General features: G+C 41.3%; 1 protein-coding gene across 6 annotated transcripts in view; it reads left to right on the top strand.

The window, feature by feature from the left end:
• NCALD (neurocalcin delta) overlaps nucleotides 1-17,716 on the top strand; it is a 432,221-nt gene that overhangs the window by 234,505 nt on the left and 180,000 nt on the right. For all 6 annotated transcript variants that reach the window (XM_067711605.1, XM_067711601.1, XM_067711599.1 and 3 more), the window contains exon 3: nucleotides 11,436-11,485. The gene's annotated coding sequence lies outside the window, so the exon portion shown is untranslated. The remainder of the gene's footprint in view (nucleotides 1-11,435; nucleotides 11,486-17,716) is intronic.

Here is a 17,716-nt window from a genome sequence, read left to right on the forward strand (position 1 = left end):
GTAACTTATTCCCACTTGTTTCTCTAGTTCATCTGCTTCCAGATCTCCTTATTTCTTCTTGGGATCTGTAATTTGAGACTTCTTTGATAGTTTTTTTAATATGTAGTCTCATACTTTTAAAATGTTTTTCTTCTCCCCAGCCAGCTTGCCCCACTGTTCTCGTGGTGATATTTCCACTTATTTTAGCTTTGCCTTAGTCTGAGGAGGATGGTCCAAGTTGATTCTTATCTTCTCATTGTGTATTTAAATCGTATCTATTCTTTTCAGTGCCGGCTTATGAAGCCTATTTTGGTCTCCAGAGTTTAAAAAGCTGACGAGTAGGCATGGTTCTCATTCCTGTCTCAACCGAGAAACTGGAAAGGGCAGACGGAACATGGTGCATCGACTTCTACTTCGTTACTTCCGTTTACGTGAAAGCCCCTTGCAATCCGGTGTTTACTCACATCATCCAGTGAATCCGCTCTGTGAAAATTCCCTCATGGCTTCCTCTGGTCCTTTTAGCAGTTATTTCCTCACCTCCTGCCTACCTGAAGCTCTCTACCCTCATCGATTTTTTCCCCCAGACTTCCCTCCTGCTCCTCTTTTTCTTTTTGGACTAATTCGTGGGCTTCTTTTCCTTTGCCTTCTCTAATCCTTCCTCTTCTCCAGGGCTCTGTCCTTGCTCCTGTTTTTTTTGTTTGTTTGTTTTTTCATTATGCATTATCTTCCTGGGCAAACTCATCTACTCATATTCATTTAACTACCTCCACTATTTTGTGCAGTTTCTTCTGCCTTGAATGTTCCCCTCTCTCTCCCTGTTCTTTTCATCCTTCAAAACTCCTCTTAGTTATTCCTTCCTCCAGTAGGGTTTTCTTCAGTCCATAAATTGGACCAACTGTCCCCTCCCCCACCTGTAACACTTGGGGATGCCATTATCATACCACAAATTACATTATAATGAAATTATCTGTGATCTCCTTGAGGGTAGGAACTATATTTGTATCCTTGTGCCTAATAACAGAACTCAAGAGCTTCCTGTGAGGCTTGCTTTTCTCTAAATGCGACATAATCTTCTTCATCAGCTATCTGAGATTGCATTTCAGCTCAAGAAAAATTTGTAAAAATTATACTCCAGATCACATTTTCTTTTGTTAATTTTCTGTGGATCTCTGATAGGGTATCATTTGCAAACTAACCCCCCTATCCACTTCCTAGTTCTACCAAGGCCACTATCATATATTTATGTGGCATAGCTGTGGTTTGACTTCAACCATCACCCATATGCCAATGACTCCTAAATCCTTTTTTGTAGCCCCGACTGCTGTCCTAATCTGATTATTTTTGTACATCTTACCCCTTGTATGCAAGTGTTTCTTGTCCTCATGGTACAGGGTTCCTAGTGCTGTGAGGTCTCCAACACCCAGGACATGTCATTCAGGGTTGATGAGGAGGAAAACTACTCTCTGATTTCTCATTTGGATGTAGTGTGTAGGTTTAGGGAGGGGAGCAAAGGGGTGCTGGTTAGGTTAGCATAGAAATGAAGTAGCAGAATGAAAAGGTGGCTCTGTCAGTTTCCTATGGCTGCTGTAACAAAGCACCACAAACTTAGAGACTCAAAGCAACACAAATTTATTCTTTCATAGTTCCGGAGGTCAGAAGTCTGAAATCAGTTCTGTGGGCTAAAGTCAAAATGTCAGCAGGGCCGGTTCCTCCTGGAGGCTCTGTCTGAGGGGAGAATCCATTTCCTTGCCGTTTTCAGCTTCTAGAGGCTGTTGGAATTCCTTGGCTCCTGACTGTGTCACTCCAACCTCTGCTTTCACTGCCTTCTCCCTTGACTCTGACCCTCCTGCCTCCGTCCCATGAGGACCCTTGTAACTACACTGGCCCTATCTGAATGATGCAGGATAACCTCCCCATCTCAAGATCCTTAGTTTAATCATATTGGCAATGTCCCTTTTGCCATATAAGATAACACCTAGAGGTGCTGGGGATTAGGACATATTTGAGGGGCCATGATTCAGCCTACAGCAGTGGTCCGGGGTCAGGGTGGGGATACAAGCAAAAGTCTCGCCACTTCTAGTGGATGGAGATCCAGAATCATTGATTTTTAGCAGGTGTGAGGGTCAACGGGTGTGTGTGTGTGTGTGATGGAAGAAAAAGTGTTGCTATTAATACTGTTTCTAGGTAATAGAAAATTAACAGTGCCAAGGGGAAAAATTCTAGATAGCTTTTTTGTGTAAAAGTAAACCTTAGAGTCGTTTATATGAACTGCCTCTGATTTATGCCTAAATATCTGACAGCAAAATAATATTTTCTAACTAATTAACTTGTCAGATTATCATTTAAGTTTTGTTTTTAGCTCTTTTTTTAAAATATTTATTTATTTATTTTTGGCTGTGTTGGGTCTTCGTTTCTGTGCGAGGGCTTTCTCTAGTTGTGGCGAGCGGGGGCCGCTCTTCATCGCGGTGAGTGGGCCTCTCACTATCGCGGCCTCTCTTGTTGCGGAGCACAGGCTCCAGACACGCATTCTCAGTAGTTGTGGCTCACGGGCCCAGTTGCTCTGCGGCACGTGGGATCTTCCCAGACCAGGGCTCGAACCCCTGTCCCCTGTATTGGCAGGCAGATTCTCAACCACTGTGCCACCAGGGAAGCCCTAAGTTTTGTTTTATTACAGTATGTTCAGGTGTCTGCTTCCCACCTGAACAAAGTAGGAGGTGTTGTCAGTAGCTCTGATGAGCTCTCCTCTTAATGGGACTTTGAGCCTGGGCTTCAGGACTCCGAGCAGAGGAAGAGGGAGATGTTTATAACATGCTTGTTTCTCTTGCATCCCTTTTTCTTTAAAAGGCGGTGTAGTTAAGGGAAATGACTGGTTAATGAAAAAAAGTGGAAAGAAATTCCTTCATTTGAGAAGCTTGATAGCCATATAAAATGCATGTACATCGAAGCAGAAGGTCTGCTAACAAGGCAAATGGGATTAAGGGGATCATTGGAAGATGTCTTAGTTTGATTTCCCCTCCAGAAGCAAATTTTGAGGCAGGCATTTGAGTAGGCAAATAGGGATGTGATTACTTTAGACTGTCTCTGGGAGTTGCTTAAGGAGGACAGCTGGGCATTTATCCATCCAGTCTCGTTCTCCCCTGGCTGAGAACCATCCTGGAGCTTTTGTCCCCTGTGCTTCCTGGCTGCACATGCAGACTGTAGGGCCTCAGCACTGGGGAAGGACTGGAGGCAGAAAGTTGGAAGATACCTAGGAGAGCACTGTCAGCCCCAGGGGAGTCTGCACCCCCTCCACCAGTCCTCCAGTTGCAGCAGAAAGCAGAGGGGCGGGCAGGATGTAACGCAGGGTGTCAAAGGAAAGACCTCTACTCTAGCCTATGATGGCATCTGTCTATCAAGAAAAAGATACTGAGTGTTCCTAATAGAACAGGCTTGGCATACCCATTAATATAGCTGTCACCTCCCAAAGCCTCTGTTCCCTCATGTGTGAAATAAGAGCAATGATTCCTCCTTTTTAGGACTGTTATGTGAAATAAAAGAGATAATGTATGTGACATGTTCTGCATGGGACCTGCCTGTACCCACAAATGAGAGGAGCTGTGCTAAAAAGAAAAAAGAGACAGCAAAAACCAACCAAACAAAAACAGAAGAAAGAGAAAGGAAAGAAAGAGGAAGAAAAGAAAGATTATTAATTGTTATGTGAGACATCTGTTAGGAGATACAGTCATGCATGTTCGTATTTCTTGCCAAATAATGTTTGTGACTGTTTCACAGCTCAGGGCATAGAGTCACACACGTTTCACTCAAGTCCCCGGCCCTGAGTTCTTTCTGCTCCCCGACTCCGCTTTCCATTTTTCTGGCAGAGTTTCTGACTTCAGATGCACACAGGGTGCTTTAGGACCAGCAGCATGACCCAGCCAGCCTTGTGGACAAGGGCCCAGCCCAGCTCTAAGGGAGGAGTTCTGGCTTCTTACCCAAACCTCAGGTAACAGAGATGCTCTAGGTCATCGACCAGGTTCTCATGTAAGGTCCAAATCACCACTAGGTAGTAAATGCCCTTTTCGCCTTGGGGTGGACATTCGCTTGTTCACTGATCCTTGGAATACAGATAGTACTGAATCTCCCGTGGGCCGGCTGACCCCAAGACCCATAAAGAAAGTTGGTGGAATGATCCAGGCTGATTTCAGGCTCAGTGATGCCAGAAACACTGATGCTGGGGGCACAACCTGCTCCTGATTATGTGACACTGATAAGGAGCTTCCAGTTCAGAAGGCCAAGTCACTGGCAAAACCTGCAAAAAAGGAGTTGTACAAGCTTTGCAGTAGAAACAAATAAAGGCTGCCAGACCAGCCGTGTCACCACTTCCCTGGAATAGGAAAAGCTGAAGCCATGGCCAGAGCACTTGACGTCCTGGCTGCGGAGGGACACACCCGTGCCCCACACATGCACACGGGTGCTGATGAAGGAGGATTTGGACGCAGCTATTTTCATGACTGTCTCAGAGAGAAGATGTAGAGCCAAGACTCCGTAAAGCTCCAGTGGGATCCACGTTGCTAATCGTCTTGCTGCACAGCTTCCCTTGTGTGCCTTGTGGGAGGCGGCACGTTTTGATGAGTCTGGATCAGGAGACCCGAGCTCTCCTGACTGATTAAAGCAGGAGCATGGACTCTTTTCTGCTTTCTCTTGTGGTGATATGAGACGAAGAGGGCCCTCTGATGACGGGAATAGGGCGGACATGGAGGAGGGAAAGGCACAGGATCTACCCTGAGCTCGGATGCTTGAGGCACCCTAGCCTTGGGCTTCCTTGGTCACGTGTTTTAGTAAGCTTTTCAAAGGAGACTTTGACTACAGTTGGTTAAGAGCACTGTCCCTTTCCACTGTGATTGCCTTTACCCTCACGTGGAGAGGCGTTGGCATAGCCAGAGGCGTTTTGGGGATCAGTCAGGGGAAGCTGAGTTGGGGACACATTTTATATGGGCTTAATAAGATATATTTATGTGATTTTACAGTCACTTCCATATATACATGTATCTGGTAGTTAATTACTAGACATATATTATGCTAAGCTATTTTTCAGTTATTAAAATTTGTAATTTCTATAATATACTTTTCTCATTCTAAAAAATATCCCCATTTATATTTAATTTTGTTTTATAATTTGTACTTATTTAAAAAGGGCTTCTAATTGTATAAGCTCAGACACCACAAACCTGGATCTGCCCTCCTACACCCCCCGTACAAGGAAACACCCGTCCCTCCCTCGCTCCCTCCCTCCCTTCTTTCCCTCCTTCCTTCGCCTCTCCTCCTCCTTTTTCTTTTAGAGCCTATGGCGTTACAATATTTACCTGACTTTCTGATTTCTCGCTCCTATTTCACTTTCTCATAGAATCGAGGGGAAAACGTTTCCTGTATATAATAGATTAAATAAGATTTTAAAGAATGGTTTGACAACCCAACCACCATGTAAAATGCTGTTCCCATAAAAGAGTGTGCCCTGTGTTATAAACTGCCAACTCAGAAGGACCTTCTGGATGATCCGTGCCCTACACGGTCTGGTCTCTGCTCTCTGTTCTAGCTCATTCCCTACCCTCCTCTGAGGACACCCTGCAGACCTGCTCTTTGAAGTCAGGCCCCCAGGCCACATTATCTTCCACAGCCCTTTTTTCTGCATTTAATATTCCTTGCTTGGCTTCTCTTTATTCTTCTTTTACTAAGAATGCTAACAAACAAAGTGGTCAGGTTTCTTAATCCCAAGGAAGTAACAAATAGCATGTTACTATCCAGGGAAAAGTTTCAAGAGGCAGTCACACTGAAAATTGCAAGAAATAAAGTCTCCAAAGTGAATAAAGAGACAGGAAAAAAATCAAACACAGAAAACTAAAATAATAATACAGTGTTCTGAGTCTGTAATATAGGCCCATTTCCTTTCGGAGCAAACAGGTGTTTACATTTCAAAGTGCATGAGGGCAACATGGGATCAGTCATATTCATGTGACTAACATGAGCATTTGGTATACAAAGTGCAGAAAATTTTCATCCAACAAGGTATATATGCTAAAGTTTTTTTTTTTTTTTTACAGAATCTCTGTGGTGCAGGAGGCTTACATAATTCTTCAGTAATGTTGATCAAACAACATGGTATTTTATTAAATTGAATCTGGGGGAAGTGTGGTATTATGGTTATGGCTGAGATTTGATGTCAGACAAGCCTGGTCATAAGTTCTGGTTCTTCCACCTAATTAGCTATGGACCCCTCTGAGCTTCATTTTCCTTGTATAAAATGCGGATCATCGTCTACCTCGTAAGATCTTGGAGAGATTGTCTATTTCTTAATTCATATCTGCTAAGGATTCATAGAACAGTTGCCGTGTGAAGCTTTTTGCAGGATCATTTTCCAGTCGGTTCCTGGCTCGTCATTCAATTTGTAGCCCAGCGTTGCAAGAGTATAGCACTTTGTCAGCTGCTTCGGCATTAATAGACATGAAAATACTTGTTAAAATATTTTCCTTGTTTTTTTAGGTTTGTTTTCTTTGATGTGTTTTCTTATGGGAATAATGGGAGAATAAGTTGCACTCAGAATAAAATCCAAACTCCCTTTGGGCCCTGCCTACCTCAGTCAGCTCACCTATGCCCTTCTGAGCTAAGCTCAGACACTTAACGTCTGTAAACGTCAGAGTCCTCATTTTTAAAGTGGGAATGGGCACCCATAGAGATGGTTCTGTTGATTAAATTGGATAACTCCTGTAGAGAGCTTAGCTCAGTACCTGCACATGGTCAGTGTTCGAGAAAAATTCTTTCCTGAGAGTCCCTGTAAACCACATTCATCTTTAATCAGATCCTGTGGTCATAGAGAGCTTTGGATGTGACTAACAGAAATAAACGGCAATTACTGACTGGAGCCTGAAAAAAATAGCTTATAGAACTGAGGGAAGAGCTGACTGAGGGAAGAGGCCTTAGGGGCCTGCAGGAACCAGGGCAACTGAGGGTCTTCAAAGCAAGAACGAGTAAGTAAACCATCCTGTGAGGTGCTGCACTGCTGACCGCACAGCCTTTTGTCCTGTCACCCCTGAATGCCCACGAGGGAGGTTCAGATGGCCCAGCTCGGGTTTGGGCCCTCCCCCGTGGTAAGAAGAGTGAAGTCTGGGGTTGGCCGCCCCACCGAAGCCTTAAGGACAGGACACTGGACAGACAAAACTACCTATTGTTCTCCACAGACCTATAGCTGGGTGTTTCTGAAGACCTGCTAAGCCAATTTCTCTCAACTGACTTCTCAACTTCCTCTTTGTCAAAATTTAATTGCCTTTTATAAGAACTCAACCTCATTTCCTCCCATCTTTCTAGACAGTCATTCCTTTTTCTGAGTAACTTCTATGATGTTTATTCACTCATACATTCATTTAGTAAACAGATATTTACTGAGCAACTACTAGGTGTCAGTTTCTCTTCTGGGGGCTGGTTTACCTCAGTGAACCCAAGAAATCAAGGACATACCTGAGTTGGGGGGGGCAGACAACCAAACAGAAACAAATAAATAGATGACATCAAGTGGCAACAGGGCTGATGACAAATCACTAATGAGAACGACCATAAGACAGGGAAAGGAAGGAGTGAGGAGTGTGTGGAGGTGGTGTTCAGATTGGGTATGCATGTTTGGATGAGTCTGTCATTCAACTGCTCCCATTCTGATTAGTTTATTTGCTTACTTGTCTGTCATAAGTGACTAGCTGGCTTGCCCTGTCTAGCAGGTGAGCCCCTTAGGGGTGAAGTCATGTCATTCATTTCTAGGGCTAGCCCCTGCCTCACTGTGGATGCTAAATTAGTGTTTGTTGAATGAATGGATAAACACACACCCCTTATGTGTGGCTATTGGATGACTGTATTTTTCTGCTTGTGAGCCAGCCAGGCTTTCTCCCAAGAGGGGCATCGCAGGTGGCCTGGAATTCCTGCACTCGTCAGTTCTCTGTTGTTGACTTACCAGTTAGCTGAATAAGACATTTCTCTAACCCCTATTTAGTGGATCTCTCTTCTCTGGAATCAGGTTGGTTTCTTTGTGCTATTATTGTTTTTATTTTCTCATAACGTGCTTTTTGAATTTACGACCAGGTCTGAGAAAGAAATGAGAAAAATATCTATTCCTCACAACTTGAGCCCCAGAGTCATGGCACCAGAATGAATCATGGCATCTGAAGGAAGCTCAGGAGAGCACCTAGCCCAAGTGAGGTTGTGCCGTGAGAAACAGGGGCAATAGCAATGGTCCTTTGAGGGAAACTGGATTCCTATTAAATCTGCTGCCTCCATACTTAACGTCCATGTTTCCTGAAGTGGAAAGTACTAAATTAATCCTCATTTAAGTACTCAGTCTAAAAGTAGAAAACAAGACAATGAAGTGCTTTAAAATATTTTTATTAAACATTTGTGTAAAGTAGAGCCAGTGTTGATTGCACGATGTTCAGATGTGGCCTCCACCCTAGCAGGATTCATGGCTTTTTACTTCAGACCAGTGAATGGACTGCCATTGACACAGCTCTCTGGTTGTGATGGTAGCTGGGTTTATAAATGGTCAGCTGTGCTGTGAATATATTTAGCTTATGCTAAGTGCCGCTGAGAGGATGAACATCATCTGTTTCCAGTTGAATTGTGTTTTGGAGCACGGTACATTTTTTCTAAATGAATAAATATTAAGCCTTTTTCACTTCCAGAGGAAAGTTAGGGTTAGATGCTGAAATTCAAATTACTAGACTTATTAAATCAAATTAAAATGAAATGTAAAAAGCCATTTGATTCTATTTATAAGTACTTGTCAGATTCTATTTATAAGTACTTGTCATGAAAATGCCATGTTTTGGGTAAGCAATTAGATACCAAAACTAAGATCAGAAACCATTTCATTCGCTGTTAGCATGAATGGATGGAATGGCTGACTGACCAGGTAGTTAGAAATAATGGTTAAATGGTGTTGGTAACTGTACAATATCTTCATATAACATTTAAAACCTTTTAAAGCAGTTTTTATCCAAATGTTTTCAGACTTTCATATCATAGACCTTGAAGTTTGTGTATGCAAACCAAAATATATACGGTGACTATTTTAAGCACTATCACCATTAAAAAAGGATTCACTTCAGCCTTCTGAAAAAGCTGATTTGGCTGGCCGTATTCATTTGTGCATAAACAATAAACTTCCTGATAGAGATCTTAAAGGAAAAGTAAGAACCAACTTGAAATGGATGTCAAAAGGGATTTTAGAGTGATTACGTACATTCTCGGAGTATAGAGATCTAGTGATGCTAAGTGACTGCTCCAAAGTTAGCCCCCTGCTAACTAACGGCCACACTGGGGTTAGACCCCAGGATTCCTGACTTCCACACCTGTGTTCTTTCTACCTTATCCCCTTGTCTCCCTGACATGATAGTTTGAATTAGCAAGATATGCATGTAGTCTACAAAATTTCTCTTCTGTATCTGTTTCAATGACATCAGCCATTATATAAACAATGCATATATACCCTGTGGGTTATTTACACCTGCTTTCCCATGTGTCCTTGCCCCTCCCACCCCACCTCCATCATTTTCTTATCAATCTCTGAGAAAAAATAGGTAAGATAGGCTGTTTCAGTGTGCCTCTGTGAGTAAATCAATGAGACTTGTCCAGTGGCATAGAGAACAGGCAGAGCTTTGATAGCTCTTGGGTGGTGTCCTCTTCTCCTGGTCTCACCCAGCTGACTTGGTTGCCAGCGACAGGCTTGGTTTTTAATGGCCTGTCCACTCTGACACTAAAGAAAGCCTTTGGGGCCCTATGTCTGGTCAGCTCTGGTAAACTGCTTGTTTATTCACCTTGACACTTTAACTCAGCATCTGTGTTTTGTTTTGTTTTCAGTAAAATCTGAAGCTCTGGAACAGAGTGAACTATATATATTTTAAAATGTAAAACACTGTGAATTCATTTGACTTAATTCCACATCTTAACAGTGGAAAAGCCTAAAATATCACTTTTCAAATTGTAATGCGCTTATATGTTAACAAAGTAACTATGAGATAAAGGAAAATATACAAAAACCATTTCACAGATTTTTTGTTTTAGTTAAAAAAAAATCATGCTCGGAAAGATTACATTATATTAAGCCAAAATGTCTTTTAAATATCTATATTATTAAAATGTACAGATTATTGTAGTAAGAAAAAATTAAGAATCTGTCTTACATCAGAACTCTTATATTGCCAGAACTAAAAATAGCATAATAAGTATTATTTATGGTACATCCAGAGGTTCAGTATTGCCTGAGGGTCCTTACCACTGAAATATATCGCCTCTAACTATGTTCAAAGGGACAAATCTCTTAACTCTTTGGTAAAGTTCCTAGTTTTGCTTTAACTGTGTTCAGTTCCCTGTTAAATGCTTGGAGGAATATGAGTCCTTGGTTTATTGACTGAGATGCATTTTGCAATGATTAGTACAACATCAAATACACAGAAATTGGTGGAATATTATTTTTTTCTAACATGTCAGTTGGAACACCTTTTCTTCTCGAATTACTCCAATTGATTCTTTTTAATAAAAAGGAGGATTTTTAGAAACCCCCAAATTCTCCATTTCTTGGTATTTATTCCTAATACAGGTAACACTCTGATATTTAAGAATTAAATGATATGAGTTGGGAATTGTTTTTCTTTTTTTTACAGATCTCCCAAGAGGGCTTTGACCCTGTTGATAGTTTTGAAACTGTAGTAGGTAGACTAATTAGATTGTCTAAAAACTAGTGTTCCCAGAGTTCTAAAATACACTTTTTCTCAAAGAGAGGTTATAAATGCAAGAAACACAATCTGAGAGACCACCCCCTCCCCATGTCCGTTGGCGATGGGATTCAGCAGACCACACCCCCTTCCTCCTAGCCTTCTCAGTCAGACACACTGAGCCGCACTCCTCACAGGCTCCCTCCCATACAGCCTCCTCCTGGCTAACAACTTTGATCATTCCTTTCTTCTGAACTATGAATCTAACCAATACATTACTCTCACTTATTGACCTATTTATCGTGATTTCTTATTGTTACATTATGACACTGTGTCTGCTAATTCTTTTTGGAATGTACCTAAACTTTGGTACATCTAAAAGGAGGCTCATTTGGTGCTTGTTCTGAAGTGCAAAATGAAGACCCGTGTTCCTGACTGTCCCTTCCCTTGGATCTGTATTCTCTTCCAAGGAGTTTATAAATATCAACAAGAGGTCAATGCCAGACTCCCCATTTCTGCCTCTGATGCCTTTTCTAGGCAAGTCCTTTCTGGAGAGCTCTACCTCTACCCCACTTGCACTCCCTTCCCCAAAGGGGTTATTGATAACTAAGGCCAAGTCATGGGATGCCTCGCAGAGTTCTGCCAGTAAATATGTGGGGATAAATGACCTTTAAAAAATCCTTTAAGATTTTTTCATTCAACATATTTATTTTGCCTGTTTTCTTCTAGATCATCTCAGCTTTGGTCCCTTGGAGCCACCCACTAGCGACAGTCATAAAGTAAGTATACATTTTAAATTTTCTTTCAGTCGCTGTAAATGGAAATCTCAGTTTTGTTCAGTGGTTTTCACCAGAGACAGTTTCATTCAAATATTTTATCAGTGAATAGTAGTATAATAAATGGGAGTTTGGGGGCTTCCCTGGTGGCACAGTGGTTAAGAATCCGCCTGCCAATGCAGGGCACACGGGTTCGAGCCCTGGTCCAGGAAGATCCCACATGCCGTGGAGCATCTAAGCCCATGAGCCACAACTGCTGAGCCTGCGCTCTATAGCCCGCAAGCCACAACTATTGAGCCCGTGTGCCTAGAGCGCGTGCTCCACAGCAAAGACAAGCCACCACAATGAGAAGCCTGCACACCACAACGAAGAGTAGCCCCCGCTCACCACAACTAGAGAAAGCCTGCACGTAGCAGCGAAGACCCAATGCAGCCAAAAATAAATAAATAAATAAATTTATGGAAAAATAATGGGAGTTTCATATACAGGAAAGATAATAAACCCTCTCTTTAAAATTTGTGTAAAGGATAATGGATAGAAATTAAATAAATAAGGCACTGCTTATCACTCTTGAATATTGCCCATAGCATAATAAAGTATATCTGCAGCCACCTAGTGGAGTGTTTTTTATGTACCGTCTTCATCCCAGGCAGCTGCCAGAGTCCTCTCAAGGGGCACATTACAACAGCTTCTTCTTCCATTTTAAATTGGGCCATAGTCCAAGAAGTATCTCAGATGGCATTAAGCACCAATTAACATCTAGCAGAGAGTTTAGCACCTAATGGGCACATAATAGAAATCTGTTGGAGGATGAATGGGTGGATTAATTAATTCATCAATTTTATGTTCTTTGAGGTCCTCACTAGTGTGAGGCAATGTGGTGCACTGGTTAGTGCCCCAAATCTGGAGCCAGATTCTTGGGTTCAGGTCCTGGCTCTGCCACTTACTAGCTTCATGACTTTTGTCACAGGTCCAAACCTTTCAGTGCCCGGGGTTTTCCATCCACAAATTGGGCTAATTAAAACTACCTCTCTTGTTGTTGTTGTTGTTATGAGGTTATTACAAGAATTAGATGAGTGAATATTTACAAAATGCTTAAAATAATGCCTGGCATGTGGTAATCTCTATAAAATGTTTGTTGAGTAAATTAAAATATATTAAACATATAGGGATATTTTGAGGTTCCAGATTTAGAGATTGAAAAACTGGTTTAGCCTAGAAGCAATAATGCTCTAGTAGCAATAAATATATCTACCACTCAAATCCTGGTTTCAATATTATTTCCCAATAAAAAGAACCAGAGAAGTGGCTGATTGAGGACTGGGGCAAGAAATATGCAAAATGAGCCTGGAGTATCTTATAGTGCCAGAAAGTACTAAAAGAAAAAAGGTAAAACAAAAACAAAATCTCGTAATGATGACTGTGACACAATGTATGTTGAAAGGATATAGGAGCCAACTAAAAGTTCTCCCAGTGGCCAAAATTGGAACAATTTGAACCACAAGATAAATAACTAGTATTGAGGTATAACCCAAATCTGATAACTATCTATTCTGATATAAATAAATGATTGGATAAATATATGAGGAAAATAGACAAATCTCTTATGCAGAAAAATTCCAAATAATGTATGTAGATACTCTGCTTTATGGGAGGTAAAGCATAACTCCGGATGGGGCTACACAGAGTTTCTTTCTTCCAAAGAGCACAGTATGGAAAGGGAGTGAGATTTTTTTTAAAAAATGAGTAACTTACAATAGAGAAACCTGACAAACACTACCTCAAGCCAGGTAGTCAAGGTTAACATTAACAGAGATATGCCATATTGATAGTAGGTATCCTTCACATCATGTGAGATGAGAATGGCATTTGACCTCTGTGATCTTCCTCCCAAAACGTATTACCTCAGTCTAATCATGAGAAAAACATAAGAGAAATTTCAATAGAGGTGCATCCTACAAAACACCCGAATAGTCCTCAAAACTGCCAAGGTCATCAAAAACAAAGAAAGTCTGAGAAACTGTCACAACCAAGAGAAGCCTAAGTCAACTGGCCAGCTAACTGTTATGTGGTATCTTGGATGGGATCCTGGAACAGAAAAAGGACATTAGGTAGAGACTAAGGAAATGTGAATAAAGTATGGAGTTTAGTTCATAAACATGTATCAATATTTGTTCACTAATTGTGAAAGATGTACCACCCTAATGTAAGGTGTAATAACAGTGGAAACTGGGAGCGGGGTATACAAGAATTCTCTGTTCTAGCTTCACAATAATTCTGCAAATATGAAACTTTCAAAACTAAAAACTTTATTTTTAAAAATAATGAAGTATGCACATTTAAAAAAAAACTGGTTTGAAGGTATACTTTCCAATTTTCAAGTGCCAATATAATAGTTTTTTGAAAAATGTTGAGTTCAGCTAATTTATGTTTTGAGACTCATACATGGAGAATTATATTCTGCATTAAAGTTTTTGTTTGTTTGTTTTGCGTTATGCGGGCCTCTCACTGTTGTGACCTCTCCCGTTGTGGAGCGCAGGCTCCGGACGCGCAGGCTCAGCGGCCATGGCTCACGGGCCCAGCCACTCCACGGCATGTGGGATCCTCCCGGACCAGGGCACGAACCCGTGTCCCCTGCATCGGCAGGCGGACTCTCAACCACTGCGCCACCAGGGAAGCCCTGCATTAAAGTTTTGAATTGGACAGAGGTGTACACATCTATAAAGCTTTAGGTTATATTTCTGCTGTCCTCAAACGGAGGAAGAAAATAGCACTGGCAACACAAACCTTTTTTGCAAGAATAATTGTTATTGGAGTTTGAAGTGGATTGTCAAATTTAACAGCATAACAAACTTAGTGGCGTAAAACAACATGTAACCGTTATCCTGCAGTTTCTGTGGATTGGGAATCTGGGTGTATCTTACCTGGGTCCTCTGCTTAGGGTCTCATAAGGGTATAATCAAGATGTTGGCTGGGTTGTGTTCCTTTTTGGAGCCCGATTTTTTTTTCTTCTAGGTCCACTTGGTTGTTGGTGGGATTCACTTGAGGTTGTAGGACTGAGGCCTCTTGTTTTCTTGCTGGCTGTCACCTGCGGTGCTCTCACCTCCCAGGTATCACTCAGGATTCCTTGCCATGTGGCTGATTGCTTCTCACAGGCCTTGTCACAACGTGGCAGCTGACTTCAAAGCCAGCAGGAGAATCTCTGACCCCAGTCTGCTAGGACAGAGACTTACATAGTGTAACCTAATCAAGGGAGTGACTATCCCCTATGGCTTTGCAGTATTCTCTTGGCTTGGGAGCAAGTCACAAGTTGTGCCTGCACTCAAGGGGAGGGGGTCATCCTAGGGCGTGTCTCACTGAGCAGTCACGTTAGGGTGTGTCCATTACAACAGGAGAGTTTTGAAACCGACACAGGCAGCTGGGCATAGAGGATCAAACCAAATAAAAGGAGAACAAATCAGAAATGCTTGCTTGTTGCCTTCAAGCAAACTACAACTCGAAGTAACTAAATAAGTTTCATTCCACACACAAATACACAACATTATATTGAACTTGGATGAATATTTTTAAACTCTGAGGAGTATTTGAAGATGAAGGAGTCAGAGAAATATATTTGGAGATAGCTCATAAATACATCACCGTTTTCCCCATTAGGGTGTTTTTTTTTCCTTTTCCGTGAAGAAATTTGCACAAAAATATGTTCTCAGTGGCAACAACATTTATGCCCTCTCATTATAAAAGTCCAAATAATATCTCATTTTTAACATATTGTAACTTAATTTTTTTCATTTTTGAGACTGTTTAGTTTTTTAATACTTAACGTTTTTACACTCTGCCTACTAATAATTATTAATAGGTTGATACTGTTTAATTTATACATTGTACATGATGCTTATAAATTTGTATATTTTAAATGTATTAAATATCCATTTTCACTGATTTCTTTTTATGGGTTCTGAATCCTTTTCTTATAAAGTAGTAAATACAGGAATTCTGCTATTGTCATTTTGCTCCAGTTTTGTAATCACCACCCAGATTTTCAGGAACACAATTTTTTCTTTTTTTTTTTCTGATTGCTCCTTATAAGACCAAAATGTCCCAGAAATCCTAACCTTTAGTCATTGGAACTGCATTTGCCAAGCTGCTGCTTGCATCTGGAAATAAAGCACAAGTACCCTTTGTTAGACCCTGCGTCTGAATTGTGGGTTTGGATAATGTGTTCACTGTCTGTGCATCTCCATGGAGGTTAATACAAACCTATTAGCAGATTGAACCAGAGACCTTTGCAGTTTGTCTCAGATATACAGCCACCTTAAAGAAAACAAGCAACTTCTGGAAATGAAGCTCATTAGCCGCCAAGTTGACATGAAAAGAAAATATGTATTGCAATAATTTAGTTAAGAAACTCAAAGGAGAAATGATTTCTTGTGCCGCCTCCTCCCTTACCCTTCACCCTTTTTCTAGTCTTTTTCTGCCTGTATTTTTCTGCTCACTCACAAGTAAGCCTTAGGTTGCAGCTATTGGTTCTCTTATGCCAAGGGGTGCAAAGGGTTGTTATTCAGAATAGTGAAAACATAATCACTTGTAGCTATTGGTAAAATAGCTCATGTAGCAAATAAAGGTCAAAGCTTGCTTGCTTCCTTCCTTTCTTCCTTGGAGATGTTTTCTTTGTAGGAATTAAATAAAGGGAACTTTTTAAAAAAAATACAAGATTAGTTAGATTAACTAGAAGTAACCTTTCCTGCTTAGGAAGGAAGTATTAAGTGAAATCCCAGAAGAAGGGCATTTGTCTTTGGCTAGAAGGTCACAGCATAAAGCATTCTTATCAGAGCTGAATCCAGGGGAATGTCTTGGAATTTGTCAATGTTGTTGGCCTGTGGTGATCATCAGATCTCTTCTTCCTGGTTTTAAAGGGGTTTAGTCTTGCCTAATGATTTCATCAGATTTATTCACCATGTACCTTAATATATAAATCTGTTATTTTCACCTATTACTGAAATTCTGGGTTTTTTAATAGTACGATTGGAGCAACCATTTGATCTTTTTATCGAAAGACCTGAGTTTAATTTGAAGTAGTATATATGCTAAATAGTATCTCTGTACATTATATCTGTCTTCAGATTTTGTTTCTAGACCATCTTACATCATTTTGCGTCATGGTGATCAAATTGGAGCTGGATCTCTTCGTTTGGGAGCACCGAGGTAGCAATTCGTTGTCACCTGGGTCTTCTTTTGGCATAAGACAGGCATTCACCAACCCATTCATCATATCTCTTTATTTGGTACTGTCCTTGGGGTCCTGTGTCCCCAGTGATGCCCACACCACCTCCTCCCACACTGAGCTCTCCTTTTCCTGAGTTTCCTATCACACGTGTATTCTGTTCTTGGTCATTCCTGTCTTGTCTTATTTACCCATTCTTTGCTAGGGATAGTTTTTCTCCCCAAAGAGACTGTTAGCACTTTGAGGGCAAGGATTCTGCCTCTTGTCTTTTGCGCCTTCTCAAAGCTCAGGCTCCTCAGAACTTGATGACTACCTGTCACCATGCCCAATGTCTCCTACTCTTACACCTGATCAAAACAGTGTTTCCTCAGATCGAGACTTATGTACTTATGTACCATTTGGCTCGCCCTGTGCTGGGGACCACAGAAGTGGGGTCAGCCAAGCAAAACGATCACTCCTGACTTTGGGACCTCTCATCCTCCTCTGAGGACCACTTTGCTATTCCCAGATCCCAGGTTCCTTTCTAGGCATCTCTGCTGTGACTCATTCTCTGAGGCCCTGATGTCACTGAGGTCTCAGCTGAGTATGACACTACTAGGACAATCTTGTTCTAATAGAGAAATCCTGAAAACCAGAAAGACTTCAAGACCCAAAGTAATGTATCTCCAATGGTGAAATTCCAGACACTGTGATAAGCAACAGTGAAGATACTTTTAACCCATCCTTGTCTGGCCTCCCTTAAATAACACCACACAGGGAGATTCCTACTCTGCTTGCTTACAGGTGTACCTGCATAGGAACTGTTAAAAGAACGGAAATGGTGATCTCTGTCCTTATAGTGTAAATAACCTAGCAGGGCAGTTGGACCACATGTGCCTGTGGAGCAGACCAGTGTACTGTTTAAGAGTCTTTCTGATCACACAGTTCTGTCTTCTAATCTCAGTTTTTCTACTTGTCAGCTGTGTAGGCTTGCACAAGTGTCTAAAATTTCCTGGGGATCATTTCCTTCATTT

Source organism: Pseudorca crassidens, chromosome 17 (assembly GCF_039906515.1).
Source record: "Pseudorca crassidens isolate mPseCra1 chromosome 17, mPseCra1.hap1, whole genome shotgun sequence".
NCBI lineage: Eukaryota > Metazoa > Chordata > Mammalia > Artiodactyla > Delphinidae > Pseudorca > Pseudorca crassidens.